At 41.9% G+C, this 13,116-nt stretch overlaps 36 non-coding genes across 36 annotated transcripts; all 36 read left to right on the top strand.

Annotated features, from left to right (window-relative positions):
• Positions 1-10: 10 nt before the first annotated feature.
• Positions 11-92, top strand: Trnas-cga (transfer RNA serine (anticodon CGA)). Its single transcript has one exon. It is a non-coding gene; the product is annotated as a tRNA-Ser (tRNA).
• Positions 93-171: 79 nt separating this feature from the next.
• On the top strand, positions 172-253 carry Trnas-uga (transfer RNA serine (anticodon UGA)). The gene has a single exon. It is a non-coding gene; the product is annotated as a tRNA-Ser (tRNA).
• A 353-nt stretch (positions 254-606) lies between these two features.
• Positions 607-688, top strand: Trnas-cga (transfer RNA serine (anticodon CGA)). Its single transcript has one exon. It is a non-coding gene; the product is annotated as a tRNA-Ser (tRNA).
• A 79-nt stretch (positions 689-767) lies between these two features.
• Trnas-uga (transfer RNA serine (anticodon UGA)) lies at positions 768-849 on the top strand. Its single transcript has one exon. It is a non-coding gene; the product is annotated as a tRNA-Ser (tRNA).
• Positions 850-1,202: 353 nt separating this feature from the next.
• On the top strand, positions 1,203-1,284 carry Trnas-cga (transfer RNA serine (anticodon CGA)). The gene has a single exon. It is a non-coding gene; the product is annotated as a tRNA-Ser (tRNA).
• A 79-nt stretch (positions 1,285-1,363) lies between these two features.
• On the top strand, positions 1,364-1,445 carry Trnas-uga (transfer RNA serine (anticodon UGA)). The gene has a single exon. It is a non-coding gene; the product is annotated as a tRNA-Ser (tRNA).
• Positions 1,446-1,798: 353 nt separating this feature from the next.
• Trnas-cga (transfer RNA serine (anticodon CGA)) lies at positions 1,799-1,880 on the top strand. Its single transcript has one exon. It is a non-coding gene; the product is annotated as a tRNA-Ser (tRNA).
• A 79-nt stretch (positions 1,881-1,959) lies between these two features.
• Trnas-uga (transfer RNA serine (anticodon UGA)) lies at positions 1,960-2,041 on the top strand. The gene has a single exon. It is a non-coding gene; the product is annotated as a tRNA-Ser (tRNA).
• Positions 2,042-2,555: 514 nt separating this feature from the next.
• On the top strand, positions 2,556-2,637 carry Trnas-uga (transfer RNA serine (anticodon UGA)). Its single transcript has one exon. It is a non-coding gene; the product is annotated as a tRNA-Ser (tRNA).
• Positions 2,638-2,990: 353 nt separating this feature from the next.
• On the top strand, positions 2,991-3,072 carry Trnas-cga (transfer RNA serine (anticodon CGA)). Its single transcript has one exon. It is a non-coding gene; the product is annotated as a tRNA-Ser (tRNA).
• A 79-nt stretch (positions 3,073-3,151) lies between these two features.
• Trnas-uga (transfer RNA serine (anticodon UGA)) lies at positions 3,152-3,233 on the top strand. The gene has a single exon. It is a non-coding gene; the product is annotated as a tRNA-Ser (tRNA).
• A 353-nt stretch (positions 3,234-3,586) lies between these two features.
• Positions 3,587-3,668, top strand: Trnas-cga (transfer RNA serine (anticodon CGA)). Its single transcript has one exon. It is a non-coding gene; the product is annotated as a tRNA-Ser (tRNA).
• Positions 3,669-3,747: 79 nt separating this feature from the next.
• Positions 3,748-3,829, top strand: Trnas-uga (transfer RNA serine (anticodon UGA)). The gene has a single exon. It is a non-coding gene; the product is annotated as a tRNA-Ser (tRNA).
• A 353-nt stretch (positions 3,830-4,182) lies between these two features.
• On the top strand, positions 4,183-4,264 carry Trnas-cga (transfer RNA serine (anticodon CGA)). Its single transcript has one exon. It is a non-coding gene; the product is annotated as a tRNA-Ser (tRNA).
• A 79-nt stretch (positions 4,265-4,343) lies between these two features.
• Trnas-uga (transfer RNA serine (anticodon UGA)) lies at positions 4,344-4,425 on the top strand. The gene has a single exon. It is a non-coding gene; the product is annotated as a tRNA-Ser (tRNA).
• Positions 4,426-4,778: 353 nt separating this feature from the next.
• Positions 4,779-4,860, top strand: Trnas-cga (transfer RNA serine (anticodon CGA)). The gene has a single exon. It is a non-coding gene; the product is annotated as a tRNA-Ser (tRNA).
• Positions 4,861-4,939: 79 nt separating this feature from the next.
• Positions 4,940-5,021, top strand: Trnas-uga (transfer RNA serine (anticodon UGA)). The gene has a single exon. It is a non-coding gene; the product is annotated as a tRNA-Ser (tRNA).
• Positions 5,022-5,374: 353 nt separating this feature from the next.
• Positions 5,375-5,456, top strand: Trnas-cga (transfer RNA serine (anticodon CGA)). Its single transcript has one exon. It is a non-coding gene; the product is annotated as a tRNA-Ser (tRNA).
• A 79-nt stretch (positions 5,457-5,535) lies between these two features.
• Trnas-uga (transfer RNA serine (anticodon UGA)) lies at positions 5,536-5,617 on the top strand. The gene has a single exon. It is a non-coding gene; the product is annotated as a tRNA-Ser (tRNA).
• Positions 5,618-6,131: 514 nt separating this feature from the next.
• On the top strand, positions 6,132-6,213 carry Trnas-uga (transfer RNA serine (anticodon UGA)). The gene has a single exon. It is a non-coding gene; the product is annotated as a tRNA-Ser (tRNA).
• A 353-nt stretch (positions 6,214-6,566) lies between these two features.
• Trnas-cga (transfer RNA serine (anticodon CGA)) lies at positions 6,567-6,648 on the top strand. The gene has a single exon. It is a non-coding gene; the product is annotated as a tRNA-Ser (tRNA).
• A 79-nt stretch (positions 6,649-6,727) lies between these two features.
• Trnas-uga (transfer RNA serine (anticodon UGA)) lies at positions 6,728-6,809 on the top strand. The gene has a single exon. It is a non-coding gene; the product is annotated as a tRNA-Ser (tRNA).
• A 353-nt stretch (positions 6,810-7,162) lies between these two features.
• On the top strand, positions 7,163-7,244 carry Trnas-cga (transfer RNA serine (anticodon CGA)). Its single transcript has one exon. It is a non-coding gene; the product is annotated as a tRNA-Ser (tRNA).
• A 79-nt stretch (positions 7,245-7,323) lies between these two features.
• On the top strand, positions 7,324-7,405 carry Trnas-uga (transfer RNA serine (anticodon UGA)). Its single transcript has one exon. It is a non-coding gene; the product is annotated as a tRNA-Ser (tRNA).
• A 514-nt stretch (positions 7,406-7,919) lies between these two features.
• Trnas-uga (transfer RNA serine (anticodon UGA)) lies at positions 7,920-8,001 on the top strand. The gene has a single exon. It is a non-coding gene; the product is annotated as a tRNA-Ser (tRNA).
• Positions 8,002-8,354: 353 nt separating this feature from the next.
• Positions 8,355-8,436, top strand: Trnas-cga (transfer RNA serine (anticodon CGA)). The gene has a single exon. It is a non-coding gene; the product is annotated as a tRNA-Ser (tRNA).
• A 79-nt stretch (positions 8,437-8,515) lies between these two features.
• Positions 8,516-8,597, top strand: Trnas-uga (transfer RNA serine (anticodon UGA)). The gene has a single exon. It is a non-coding gene; the product is annotated as a tRNA-Ser (tRNA).
• A 353-nt stretch (positions 8,598-8,950) lies between these two features.
• Trnas-cga (transfer RNA serine (anticodon CGA)) lies at positions 8,951-9,032 on the top strand. The gene has a single exon. It is a non-coding gene; the product is annotated as a tRNA-Ser (tRNA).
• Positions 9,033-9,111: 79 nt separating this feature from the next.
• On the top strand, positions 9,112-9,193 carry Trnas-uga (transfer RNA serine (anticodon UGA)). The gene has a single exon. It is a non-coding gene; the product is annotated as a tRNA-Ser (tRNA).
• Positions 9,194-9,706: 513 nt separating this feature from the next.
• Positions 9,707-9,788, top strand: Trnas-uga (transfer RNA serine (anticodon UGA)). Its single transcript has one exon. It is a non-coding gene; the product is annotated as a tRNA-Ser (tRNA).
• A 353-nt stretch (positions 9,789-10,141) lies between these two features.
• Trnas-cga (transfer RNA serine (anticodon CGA)) lies at positions 10,142-10,223 on the top strand. The gene has a single exon. It is a non-coding gene; the product is annotated as a tRNA-Ser (tRNA).
• A 514-nt stretch (positions 10,224-10,737) lies between these two features.
• Trnas-uga (transfer RNA serine (anticodon UGA)) lies at positions 10,738-10,819 on the top strand. The gene has a single exon. It is a non-coding gene; the product is annotated as a tRNA-Ser (tRNA).
• A 353-nt stretch (positions 10,820-11,172) lies between these two features.
• Positions 11,173-11,254, top strand: Trnas-cga (transfer RNA serine (anticodon CGA)). Its single transcript has one exon. It is a non-coding gene; the product is annotated as a tRNA-Ser (tRNA).
• A 79-nt stretch (positions 11,255-11,333) lies between these two features.
• Trnas-uga (transfer RNA serine (anticodon UGA)) lies at positions 11,334-11,415 on the top strand. Its single transcript has one exon. It is a non-coding gene; the product is annotated as a tRNA-Ser (tRNA).
• Positions 11,416-11,768: 353 nt separating this feature from the next.
• On the top strand, positions 11,769-11,850 carry Trnas-cga (transfer RNA serine (anticodon CGA)). The gene has a single exon. It is a non-coding gene; the product is annotated as a tRNA-Ser (tRNA).
• Positions 11,851-11,929: 79 nt separating this feature from the next.
• On the top strand, positions 11,930-12,011 carry Trnas-uga (transfer RNA serine (anticodon UGA)). The gene has a single exon. It is a non-coding gene; the product is annotated as a tRNA-Ser (tRNA).
• Positions 12,012-13,116: the final 1,105 nt, after the last annotated feature.

Genomic DNA, 13,116 nt, shown 5'->3' on the forward strand with positions numbered 1-13,116 from the left:
TGCCGTGAGTGCTGTGATGGCCGAGTGGTTAAGGCGTTGGACTCGAAATCCAATGGGATATTCCCGCGCAGGTTCGAATCCTGTTCACAGCGTCTTACTTTTAGTTTTGCTATTTAACTAAAGCTGACTTTCTACAAGATAGTTCCTTTACTAGTGAGGGGATATGGGAGAGCTGTGATGGCCGAGTGGTTAAGGCGTTGGACTTGAAATCCAATGGGTTATTCCCGCGCAGGTTCGAATCCTGTTCACAGCGTATCTTTTTGCATGTTGTGTGATTAACGTCTTTCTTTTGGCATCTCGTTTGAAAGGCCACTAGTGAATACTGTTGGATGACACAAAATATGACAAAAGACTGGCCCGAGTAGAAAGTAGACAGCTCAACTGTAGAGTGGGAGAAAGAAAATGAAAGAAATCGTAGACAAAATTTAGAAAGTCAGATGAAATGTTTGTTATTTTATTTCCTAAACATTGTGTGCTGTGTATGGACGAGTGTGTCGAGGATAGAATTTGTTATTGTGCATTTGGAATAGTATTGATGTGTCATTTTGAGCTGGTGAAACCCTCCCAAGAAGTTGCTTGAGTCTGTTTGACTTGACTGCCGTGAGTGCTGTGATGGCCGAGTGGTTAAGGCGTTGGACTCGAAATCCAATGGGATATTCCCGCGCAGGTTCGAATCCTGTTCACAGCGTCTTACTTTTAGTTTTGCTATTTAACTAAAGCTGACTTTCTACAAGATAGTTCCTTTACTAGTGAGGAGATATGGGAGAGCTGTGATGGCCGAGTGGTTAAGGCGTTGGACTTGAAATCCAATGGGTTATTCCCGCGCAGGTTCGAATCCTGTTCACAGCGTATCTTTTTGCATGTTGTGTGATTAACGTCTTTCTTTTGGCATCTCGTTTGAAAGGCCACTGGTGAATACTGTTGGATGACACAAAATATGACAAAAGACTGGCCCGAGTAGAAAGTAGACAGCTGAACTGTAGAGTGGGAGAAAGAAAATGAAAGAAATCGTAGACAAAATTTAGAAAGTCAGATGAAATGTTTGTTATTTTATTTCCTAAACATTGTGTGCTGTGTATGGACGAGTGTGTCGAGGATAGAATTTGTTATTGTGCATTTGGAATAGTATTGATGTGTCATTTTGAGCTGGTGAAACCCTCCCAAGAAGTTGCTTGATTCTGTTTGACTTGACTGCCGTGAGTGCTGTGATGGCCGAGTGGTTAAGGCGTTGGACTCGAAATCCAATGGGATATTCCCGCGCAGGTTCGAATCCTGTTCACAGCGTCTTACTTTTAGTTTTGCTATTTAACTAAAGCTGACTTTCTACAAGATAGTTCCTTTACTAGTGAGGGGATATGGGAGAGCTGTGATGGCCGAGTGGTTAAGGCGTTGGACTTGAAATCCAATGGGTTATTCCCGCGCAGGTTCGAATCCTGTTCACAGCGTATCTTTTTGCATGTTGTGTGATTAACGTCTTTCTTTTGGCATCTCGTTTGAAAGGCCACTAGTGAATACTGTTGGATGACACAAAATATGACAAAAGACTGGCCCGAGTAGAAAGTAGACAGCTCAACTGTAGAGTGGGAGAAAGAAAATGAAAGAAATCGTAGACAAAATTTAGAAAGTCAGATGAAATATTTGTTATTTTATTTCCTAAACATTGTGTGCGGTGTATGGACGAGTGTGTCGAGGATAGAATTTGTTATTGTGCATTTGGAATAGTATTGATGTGTCATTTTGAGCTGGTGAAACCCTCCCAAGAAGTTGCTTGAGTCTGTTTGACTTGACTGCCGTGAGTGCTGTGATGGCCGAGTGGTTAAGGCGTTGGACTCGAAATCCAATGGGATATTCCCGCGCAGGTTCGAATCCTGTTCACAGCGTCTTACTTTTAGTTTTGCTATTTAACTAAAGCTGACTTTCTACAAGATAGTTCCTTTACTAGTGAGGGGATATGGGAGAGCTGTGATGGCCGAGTGGTTAAGGCGTTGGACTTGAAATCCAATGGGTTATTCCCGCGCAGGTTCGAATCCTGTTCACAGCGTATCTTTTTGCATGTTGTGTGATTAACGTCTTTCTTTTGGCATCTCGTTTGAAAGGCCACTGGTGAATACTGTTGGATGACACAAAATATGACAAAAGACTGGCCCGAGTAGAAAGTAGACAGCTGAACTGTAGAGTGGGAGAAAGAAAATGAAAGAAATCGTAGACAAAATTTAGAAAGTCAGATGAAATGTTTGTTATTTTATTTCCTAAACATTGTGTGCTGTGTATGGACGAGTGTGTCGAGGATAGAATTTGTTATTGTGCATTTGGAATAGTATTGATGTGTCATTTTGAGCTGGTGAAACCCTCCCAAGAAGTTGCTTGAGTCTGTTTGACTTGACTGCCGTGAGTGCTGTGATGGGCGAGTGGTTAAGGCGTTGGACTCGAAATCCAATGGGATATTCCCGCGCAGGTTCGAATCCTGTTCACAGCGTCTTACTTTTAGTTTTGCTATTTAACTAAAGCTGACTTTCTACAAGATAGTTCCTTTACTAGTGAGGGGATATGGGAGAGCTGTGATGGCCGAGTGGTTAAGGCGTTGGACTTGAAATCCAATGGGTTATTCCCGCGCAGGTTCGAATCCTGTTCACAGCGTATCTTTTTGCATGTTGTGTGATTAACGTCTTTCTTTTGGCATCTCGTTTGAAAGGCCACTGGTGAATACTGTTGGATGACACAAAATATGACAAAAGACTGGCCCGAGTAGAAAGTAGACAGCTGAACTGTAGAGTGGGAGAAAGAAAATGAAAGAAATCGTAGACAAAATTTAGAAAGTCAGATGAAATGTTTGTTATTTTATTTCCTAAACATTGTGTGCTGTGTATGGACGAGTGTGTCGAGGATAGAATTTGTTATTGTGCATTTGGAATAGTATTGATGTGTCATTTTGAGCTGGTGAAACCCTCCCAAGAAGTTGCTTGATTCTGTTTGACTTGACTGCCGTGAGTGCTGTGATGGCCGAGTGGTTAAGGCGTTGGACTCGAAATCCAATGGGATATTCCCGCGCAGGTTCGAATCCTGTTCACAGCGTCTTACTTTTAGTTTTGCTATTTAACTAAAGCTGACTTTCTACAAGATAGTTCCTTTACTAGTGAGGGGATATGGGAGAGCTGTGATGGCCGAGTGGTTAAGGCGTTGGACTTGAAATCCAATGGGTTATTCCCGCGCAGGTTCGAATCCTGTTCACAGCGTATCTTTTTGCATGTTGTGTGATTAACGTCTTTCTTTTGGCATCTCGTTTGAAAGGCCACTAGTGAATACTGTTGGATGACACAAAATATGACAAAAGACTGGCCCGAGTAGAAAGTAGACAGCTGAACTGTAGAGTGGGAGAAAGAAAATGAAAGAAATCGTAGACAAAATTTAGAAAGTCAGATGAAATGTTTGTTATTTTATTTCCTAAACATTGTGTGCTGTGTATGGACGAGTGTGTCGAGGATAGAATTTGTTATTGTGCATTTGGAATAGTATTGATGTGTCATTTTGAGCTGGTGAAACCCTCCCAAGAAGTTGCTTGATTCTGTTTGACTTGACTGCCGTGAGTGCTGTGATGGCCGAGTGGTTAAGGCGTTGGACTCGAAATCCAATGGGATATTCCCGCGCAGGTTCGAATCCTGTTCACAGCGTCTTACTTTTAGTTTTGCTATTTAACTAAAGCTGACTTTCTACAAGATAGTTCCTTTACTAGTGAGGGGATATGGGAGAGCTGTGATGGCCGAGTGGTTAAGGCGTTGGACTTGAAATCCAATGGGTTATTCCCGCGCAGGTTCGAATCCTGTTCACAGCGTATCTTTTTGCATGTTGTGTGATTAACGTCTTTCTTTTGGCATCTCGTTTGAAAGGCCACTAGTGAATACTGTTGGATGACACAAAATATGACAAAAGACTGGCCCGAGTAGAAAGTAGACAGCTCAACTGTAGAGTGGGAGAAAGAAAATGAAAGAAATCGTAGACAAAATTTAGAAAGTCAGATGAAATGTTTGTTATTTTATTTCCTAAACATTGTGTGCTGTGTATGGACGAGTGTGTCGAGGATAGAATTTGTTATTGTGCATTTGGAATAGTATTGATGTGTCATTTTGAGCTGGTGAAACCCTCCCAAGAAGTTGCTTGAGTCTGTTTGACTTGACTGCCGTGAGTGCTGTGATGGCCGAGTGGTTAAGGCGTTGGACTCGAAATCCAATGGGATATTCCCGCGCAGGTTCGAATCCTGTTCACAGCGTCTTACTTTTAGTTTTGCTATTTAACTAAAGCTGACTTTCTACAAGATAGTTCCTTTACTAGTGAGGAGATATGGGAGAGCTGTGATGGCCGAGTGGTTAAGGCGTTGGACTTGAAATCCAATGGGTTATTCCCGCGCAGGTTCGAATCCTGTTCACAGCGTATCTTTTTGCATGTTGTGTGATTAACGTCTTTCTTTTGGCATCTCGTTTGAAAGGCCACTGGTGAATACTGTTGGATGACACAAAATATGACAAAAGACTGGCCCGAGTAGAAAGTAGACAGCTGAACTGTAGAGTGGGAGAAAGAAAATGAAAGAAATCGTAGACAAAATTTAGAAAGTCAGATGAAATGTTTGTTATTTTATTTCCTAAACATTGTGTGCTGTGTATGGACGAGTGTGTCGAGGATAGAATTTGTTATTGTGCATTTGGAATAGTATTGATGTGTCATTTTGAGCTGGTGAAACCCTCCCAAGAAGTTGCTTGATTCTGTTTGACTTGACTGCCGTGAGTGCTGTGATGGCCGAGTGGTTAAGGCGTTGGACTCGAAATCCAATGGGATATTCCCGCGCAGGTTCGAATCCTGTTCACAGCGTCTTACTTTTAGTTTTGCTATTTAACTAAAGCTGACTTTCTACAAGATAGTTCCTTTACTAGTGAGGGGATATGGGAGAGCTGTGATGGCCGAGTGGTTAAGGCGTTGGACTTGAAATCCAATGGGTTATTCCCGCGCAGGTTCGAATCCTGTTCACAGCGTATCTTTTTGCATGTTGTGTGATTAACGTCTTTCTTTTGGCATCTCGTTTGAAAGGCCACTAGTGAATACTGTTGGATGACACAAAATATGACAAAAGACTGGCCCGAGTAGAAAGTAGACAGCTCAACTGTAGAGTGGGAGAAAGAAAATGAAAGAAATCGTAGACAAAATTTAGAAAGTCAGATGAAATATTTGTTATTTTATTTCCTAAACATTGTGTGCGGTGTATGGACGAGTGTGTCGAGGATAGAATTTGTTATTGTGCATTTGGAATAGTATTGATGTGTCATTTTGAGCTGGTGAAACCCTCCCAAGAAGTTGCTTGAGTCTGTTTGACTTGACTGCCGTGAGTGCTGTGATGGCCGAGTGGTTAAGGCGTTGGACTCGAAATCCAATGGGATATTCCCGCGCAGGTTCGAATCCTGTTCACAGCGTCTTACTTTTAGTTTTGCTATTTAACTAAAGCTGACTTTCTACAAGATAGTTCCTTTACTAGTGAGGGGATATGGGAGAGCTGTGATGGCCGAGTGGTTAAGGCGTTGGACTTGAAATCCAATGGGTTATTCCCGCGCAGGTTCGAATCCTGTTCACAGCGTATCTTTTTGCATGTTGTGTGATTAACGTCTTTCTTTTGGCATCTCGTTTGAAAGGCCACTGGTGAATACTGTTGGATGACACAAAATATGACAAAAGACTGGCCCGAGTAGAAAGTAGACAGCTGAACTGTAGAGTGGGAGAAAGAAAATGAAAGAAATCGTAGACAAAATTTAGAAAGTCAGATGAAATGTTTGTTATTTTATTTCCTAAACATTGTGTGCTGTGTATGGACGAGTGTGTCGAGGATAGAATTTGTTATTGTGCATTTGGAATAGTATTGATGTGTCATTTTGAGCTGGTGAAACCCTCCCAAGAAGTTGCTTGAGTCTGTTTGACTTGACTGCCGTGAGTGCTGTGATGGGCGAGTGGTTAAGGCGTTGGACTCGAAATCCAATGGGATATTCCCGCGCAGGTTCGAATCCTGTTCACAGCGTCTTACTTTTAGTTTTGCTATTTAACTAAAGCTGACTTTCTACAAGATAGTTCCTTTACTAGTGAGGGGATATGGGAGAGCTGTGATGGCCGAGTGGTTAAGGCGTTGGACTTGAAATCCAATGGGTTATTCCCGCGCAGGTTCGAATCCTGTTCACAGCGTATCTTTTTGCATGTTGTGTGATTAACGTCTTTCTTTTGGCATCTCGTTTGAAAGGCCACTGGTGAATACTGTTGGATGACACAAAATATGACAAAAGACTGGCCCGAGTAGAAAGTAGACAGCTGAACTGTAGAGTGGGAGAAAGAAAATGAAAGAAATCGTAGACAAAATTTAGAAAGTCAGATGAAATGTTTGTTATTTTATTTCCTAAACATTGTGTGCTGTGTATGGACGAGTGTGTCGAGGATAGAATTTGTTATTGTGCATTTGGAATAGTATTGATGTGTCATTTTGAGCTGGTGAAACCCTCCCAAGAAGTTGCTTGATTCTGTTTGACTTGACTGCCGTGAGTGCTGTGATGGCCGAGTGGTTAAGGCGTTGGACTCGAAATCCAATGGGATATTCCCGCGCAGGTTCGAATCCTGTTCACAGCGTCTTACTTTTAGTTTTGCTATTTAACTAAAGCTGACTTTCTACAAGATAGTTCCTTTACTAGTGAGGGGATATGGGAGAGCTGTGATGGCCGAGTGGTTAAGGCGTTGGACTTGAAATCCAATGGGTTATTCCCGCGCAGGTTCGAATCCTGTTCACAGCGTATCTTTTTGCATGTTGTGTGATTAACGTCTTTCTTTTGGCATCTCGTTTGAAAGGCCACTAGTGAATACTGTTGGATGACACAAAATATGACAAAAGACTGGCCCGAGTAGAAAGTAGACAGCTGAACTGTAGAGTGGGAGAAAGAAAATGAAAGAAATCGTAGACAAAATTTAGAAAGTCAGATGAAATGTTTGTTATTTTATTTCCTAAACATTGTGTGCGGTGTATGGACGAGTGTGTCGAGGATAGAATTTGTTATTGTGCATTTGGAATAGTATTGATGTGTCATTTTGAGCTGGTGAAACCCTCCCAAGAAGTTGCTTGAGTCTGTTTGACTTGACTGCCGTGAGTGCTGTGATGGCCGAGTGGTTAAGGCGTTGGACTCGAAATCCAATGGGATATTCCCGCGCAGGTTCGAATCCTGTTCACAGCGTCTTACTTTTAGTTTTGCTATTTAACTAAAGCTGACTTTCTACAAGATAGTTCCTTTACTAGTGAGGGGATATGGGAGAGCTGTGATGGCCGAGTGGTTAAGGCGTTGGACTTGAAATCCAATGGGTTATTCCCGCGCAGGTTCGAATCCTGTTCACAGCGTATCTTTTTGCATGTTGTGTGATTAACGTCTTTCTTTTGGCATCTCGTTTGAAAGGCCACTGGTGAATACTGTTGGATGACACAAAATATGACAAAAGACTGGCCCGAGTAGAAAGTAGACAGCTGAACTGTAGAGTGGGAGAAAGAAAATGAAAGAAATCGTAGACAAAATTTAGAAAGTCAGATGAAATGTTTGTTATTTTATTTCCTAAACATTGTGTGCTGTGTATGGACGAGTGTGTCGAGGATAGAATTTGTTATTGTGCATTTGGAATAGTATTGATGTGTCATTTTGAGCTGGTGAAACCCTCCCAAGAAGTTGCTTGAGTCTGTTTGACTTGACTGCCGTGAGTGCTGTGATGGGCGAGTGGTTAAGGCGTTGGACTCGAAATCCAATGGGATATTCCCGCGCAGGTTCGAATCCTGTTCACAGCGTCTTACTTTTAGTTTTGCTATTTAACTAAAGCTGACTTTCTACAAGATAGTTCCTTTACTAGTGAGGGGATATGGGAGAGCTGTGATGGCCGAGTGGTTAAGGCGTTGGACTTGAAATCCAATGGGTTATTCCCGCGCAGGTTCGAATCCTGTTCACAGCGTATCTTTTTGCATGTTGTGTGATTAACGTCTTTCTTTTGGCATCTCGTTTGAAAGGCCACTGGTGAATACTGTTGGATGACACAAAATATGACAAAAGACTGGCCCGAGTAGAAAGTAGACAGCTGAACTGTAGAGTGGGAGAAAGAAAATGAAAGAAATCGTAGACAAAATTTAGAAAGTCAGATGAAATGTTTGTTATTTTATTTCCTAAACATTGTGTGCTGTGTATGGACGAGTGTGTCGAGGATAGAATTTGTTATTGTGCATTTGGAATAGTATTGATGTGTCATTTTGAGCTGGTGAAACCCTCCCAAGAAGTTGCTTGATTCTGTTTGACTTGACTGCCGTGAGTGCTGTGATGGCCGAGTGGTTAAGGCGTTGGACTCGAAATCCAATGGGATATTCCCGCGCAGGTTCGAATCCTGTTCACAGCGTCTTACTTTTAGTTTTGCTATTTAACTAAAGCTGACTTTCTACAAGATAGTTCCTTTACTAGTGAGGGGATATGGGAGAGCTGTGATGGCCGAGTGGTTAAGGCGTTGGACTTGAAATCCAATGGGTTATTCCCGCGCAGGTTCGAATCCTGTTCACAGCGTATCTTTTTGCATGTTGTGTGATTAACGTCTTTCTTTTGGCATCTCGTTTGAAAGGCCACTAGTGAATACTGTTGGATGACACAAAATATGACAAAAGACTGGCCCGAGTAGAAAGTAGACAGCTGAACTGTAGAGTGGGAGAAAGAAAATGAAAGAAATCGTAGACAAAATTTAGAAAGTCAGATGAAATGTTTGTTATTTTATTTCCTAAACATTGTGTGCGGTGTATGGACGAGTGTGTCGAGGATAGAATTTGTTATTGTGCATTTGGAATAGTATTGATGTGTCATTTTGAGCTGGTGAAACCCTCCCAAGAAGTTGCTTGAGTCTGTTTGACTTGACTGCCGTGAGTGCTGTGATGGCCGAGTGGTTAAGGCGTTGGACTCGAAATCCAATGGGATATTCCCGCGCAGGTTCGAATCCTGTTCACAGCGTCTTACTTTTAGTTTTGCTATTTAACTAAAGCTGACTTTCTACAAGATAGTTCCTTTACTAGTGAGGGGATATGGGAGAGCTGTGATGGCCGAGTGGTTAAGGCGTTGGACTTGAAATCCAATGGGTTATTCCCGCGCAGGTTCGAATCCTGTTCACAGCGTATCTTTTGCATGTTGTGTGATTAACGTCTTTCTTTTGGCATCTCGTTTGAAAGGCCACTGGTGAATACTGTTGGATGACACAAAATATGACAAAAGACTGGCCCGAGTAGAAAGTAGACAGCTGAACTGTAGAGTGGGAGAAAGAAAATGAAAGAAATCGTAGACAAAATTTAGAAAGTCAGATGAAATGTTTGTTATTTTATTTCCTAAACATTGTGTGCTGTGTATGGACGAGTGTGTCGAGGATAGAATTTGTTATTGTGCATTTGGAATAGTATTGATGTGTCATTTTGAGCTGGTGAAACCCTCCCAAGAAGTTGCTTGATTCTGTTTGACTTGACTGCCGTGAGTGCTGTGATGGGCGAGTGGTTAAGGCGTTGGACTCGAAATCCAATGGGATATTCCCGCGCAGGTTCGAATCCTGTTCACAGCGTCTTACTTTTAGTTTTGCTATTTAACTAAAGCTGACTTTCTACAAGATAGTTCCTTTACTAGTGAGGGGATATGGGAGAGCTGTGATGGCCGAGTGGTTAAGGCGTTGGACTTGAAATCCAATGGGTTATTCCCGCGCAGGTTCGAATCCTGTTCACAGCGTATCTTTTTGCATGTTGTGTGATTAACGTCTTTCTTTTGGCATCTCGTTTGAAAGGCCACTGGTGAATACTGTTGGATGACACAAAATATGACAAAAGACTGGCCCGAGTAGAAAGTAGACAGCTGAACTGTAGAGTGGGAGAAAGAAAATGAAAGAAATCGTAGACAAAATTTAGAAAGTCAGATGAAATGTTTGTTATTTTATTTCCTAAACATTGTGTGCTGTGTATGGACGAGTGTGTCGAGGATAGAATTTGTTATTGTGCATTTGGAATAGTATTGATGTGTCATTTTGAGCTGGTGAAACCCTCCCAAGAAGTTGCTTGATTCTGTTTGACTTGACTGCCGTGAGTGCTGTGATGGCCGAGTGGTTAAGGCGTTGGACTCGAAATCCAATGGGATATTCCCGCGCAGGTTCGAATCCTGTTCACAGCGTATCTTTTTGCATGTTGTGTGATTAACGTCTTTGTTTTGGCATCTCGTTTGAAAGGCCACTGGTGAATACTGTTGGATGACACAAAATATGACAAAAGACTGGCCCGAGTAGAAAGTAGACAGCTGAACTGTAGAGTGGGAGAAAGAAAATGAAAGAAATCGTAGACAAAATTTAGAAAGTCAGATGAAATGTTTGTTATTTTATTTCCTAAACATTGTGTGCTGTGTATGGACGAGTGTGTCGAGGATAGAATTTGTTATTGTGCATTTGGAATAGTATTGATGTGTCATTTTGAGCTGGTGAAACCCTCCCAAGAAGTTGCTTGATTCTGTTTGACTTGACTGCCGTGAGTGCTGTGATGGGCGAGTGGTTAAGGCGTTGGACTCGAAATCCAATGGGATATTCCCGCGCAGGTTCGAATCATGTTCACAGCGTCTTACTTTTAGTTTTGCTATTTAACTAAAGCTGACTTTCTACAAGATAGTTCCTTTACTAGTGAGGGGATATGGGAGAGCTGTGATGGCCGAGTGGTTAAGGCGTTGGACTTGAAATCCAATGGGTTATTCCCGCGCAGGTTCGAATCCTGTTCACAGCGTATCTTTTTGCATGTTGTGTGATTAACGTCTTTCTTTTGGCATCTCGTTTGAAAGGCCACTGGTGAATACTGTTGGATGACACAAAATATGACAAAAGACTGGCCCGAGTAGAAAGTAGACAGCTGAACTGTAGAGTGGGAGAAAGAAAATGAAAGAAATCGTAGACAAAATTTAGAAAGTCAGATGAAATGTTTGTTATTTTATTTCCTAAACATTGTGTGCTGTGTATGGACGAGTGTGTCGAGGATAGAATTTGTTATTGTGCATTTGGAATAGTATTGATGTGTCATTTTGAGCTGGTGAAACCCTCCCAAGAAGTTGCTTGATTCTGTTTGACTTGACTGCCGTGAGTGCTGTGATGGCCGAGTGGTTAAGGCGTTGGACTCGAAATCCAATGGGATATTCCCGCGCAGGTTCGAATCCTGTTCACAGCGTCTTACTTTTAGTTTTGCTATTTAACTAAAGCTGACTTTCTACAAGATAGTTCCTTTACTAGTGAGGGGATATGGGAGAGCTGTGATGGCCGAGTGGTTAAGGCGTTGGACTTGAAATCCAATGGGTTATTCCCGCGCAGGTTCGAATCCTGTTCACAGCGTATCTTTTTGCATGTTGTGTGATTAACGTCTTTCTTTTGGCATCTCGTTTGAAAGGCCACTGGTGAATACTGTTGGATGACACAAAATATGACAAAAGACTGGCCCGAGTAGAAAGTAGACAGCTGAACTGTAGAGTGGGAGAAAGAAAATGAAAGAAATCGTAGACAAAATTTAGAAAGTCAGATGAAATGTTTGTTATTTTATTTCCTAAACATTGTGTGCTGTGTATGGACGAGTGTGTCGAGGATAGAATTTGTTATTGTGCATTTGGAATAGTATTGATGTGTCATTTTGAGCTGGTGAAACCCTCCCAAGAAGTTGCTTGATTCTGTTTGACTTGACTGCCGTGAGTGCTGTGATGGCCGAGTGGTTAAGGCGTTGGACTCGAAATCCAATGGGATATTCCCGCGCAGGTTCGAATCCTGTTCACAGCGTCTTACTTTTAGTTTTGCTATTTAACTAAAGCTGACTTTCTACAAGATAGTTCCTTTACTAGTGAGGGGATATGGGAGAGCTGTGATGGCCGAGTGGTTAAGGCGTTGGACTTGAAATCCAATGGGTTATTCCCGCGCAGGTTCGAATCCTGTTCACAGCGTATCTTTTTGCATGTTGTGTGATTAACGTCTTTCTTTTGGCATCTCGTTTGAAAGGCCACTAGTGAATACTGTTGGATGACACAAAATATGACAAAAGACTGGCCCGAGTAGAAAGTAGACAGCTCAACTGTAGAGTGGGAGAAAGAAAATGAAAGAAATCGTAGACAAAATTTAGAAAGTCAGATGAAATGTTTGTTATTTTATTTCCTAAACATTGTGTGCTGTGTATTAACGAGTGTGTCGAGGATAGAATTTGTTATTGTGCATTTGGAATAGTATTGATGTGTCATTTTGAGCTGGTGAAACCCTCCCAAGAAGTTGCTTGATTCTGTTTGACTTGACTGCCGTGAGTGCTGTGATGGCCGAGTGGTTAAGGCGTTGGACTCGAAATCCAATGGGATATTCCTGCGCAGGTTCGAATCCTGTTCACAGCGTCTTACTTTTAGTTTTGCTATTTAACTAAAGCTGACTTTCTACAAGATAGTTCCTTTACTAGTGAGGGGATATGGGAGAGTTGTGATGGCCGAGTGGTTAAGGCGTTGGACTTGAAATCCAATGGGTTATTCCCGCGCAGGTTCGAATCCTGTTCACAGCGTATCTTTTTGCATGTTGTGTGATTAACGTCTTTCTTTTGGCATCTCGTTTGAAAGGCCACTAGTGAATACTGTTGGATGACACAAAATATGACAAAAGACTGGCCCGAGTAGAAAGTAGACAGCTGAACTGTAGAGTGGGAGAAAGAAAATGAAAGAAATCGTAGACAAAATTTAGAAAGTCAGATGAAATGTTTGTTATTTTATTTCCTAAACATTGTGTGCTGTGTATGGACGAGTGTGTCGAGGATAGAATTTGTTATTGTGCATTTGGAATAGTATTGATGTGTCATTTTGAGCTGGTGAAACCCTCCCAAGAAGTTGCTTGAGTTTGTCATAGCGTCTTACTTTTAGTTTTGCTATTTAACTAAAGCTGACTTTCTACAAGATAGTTCCTTTACTAGTGAGGGGATGTGGGAGAGCTGTGATGGCCGAGTGGTTAAGGCGTTGGACTTGAAATCCAATGGGATATTCCCGCGCAGGTTCGAATCCTGTTCACAGCGTCTTACTT

Source organism: Haliotis asinina, chromosome 5, assembly GCF_037392515.1.
Source record: "Haliotis asinina isolate JCU_RB_2024 chromosome 5, JCU_Hal_asi_v2, whole genome shotgun sequence".
Taxonomy (NCBI): Eukaryota; Metazoa; Mollusca; class Gastropoda; order Lepetellida; family Haliotidae; genus Haliotis; species Haliotis asinina.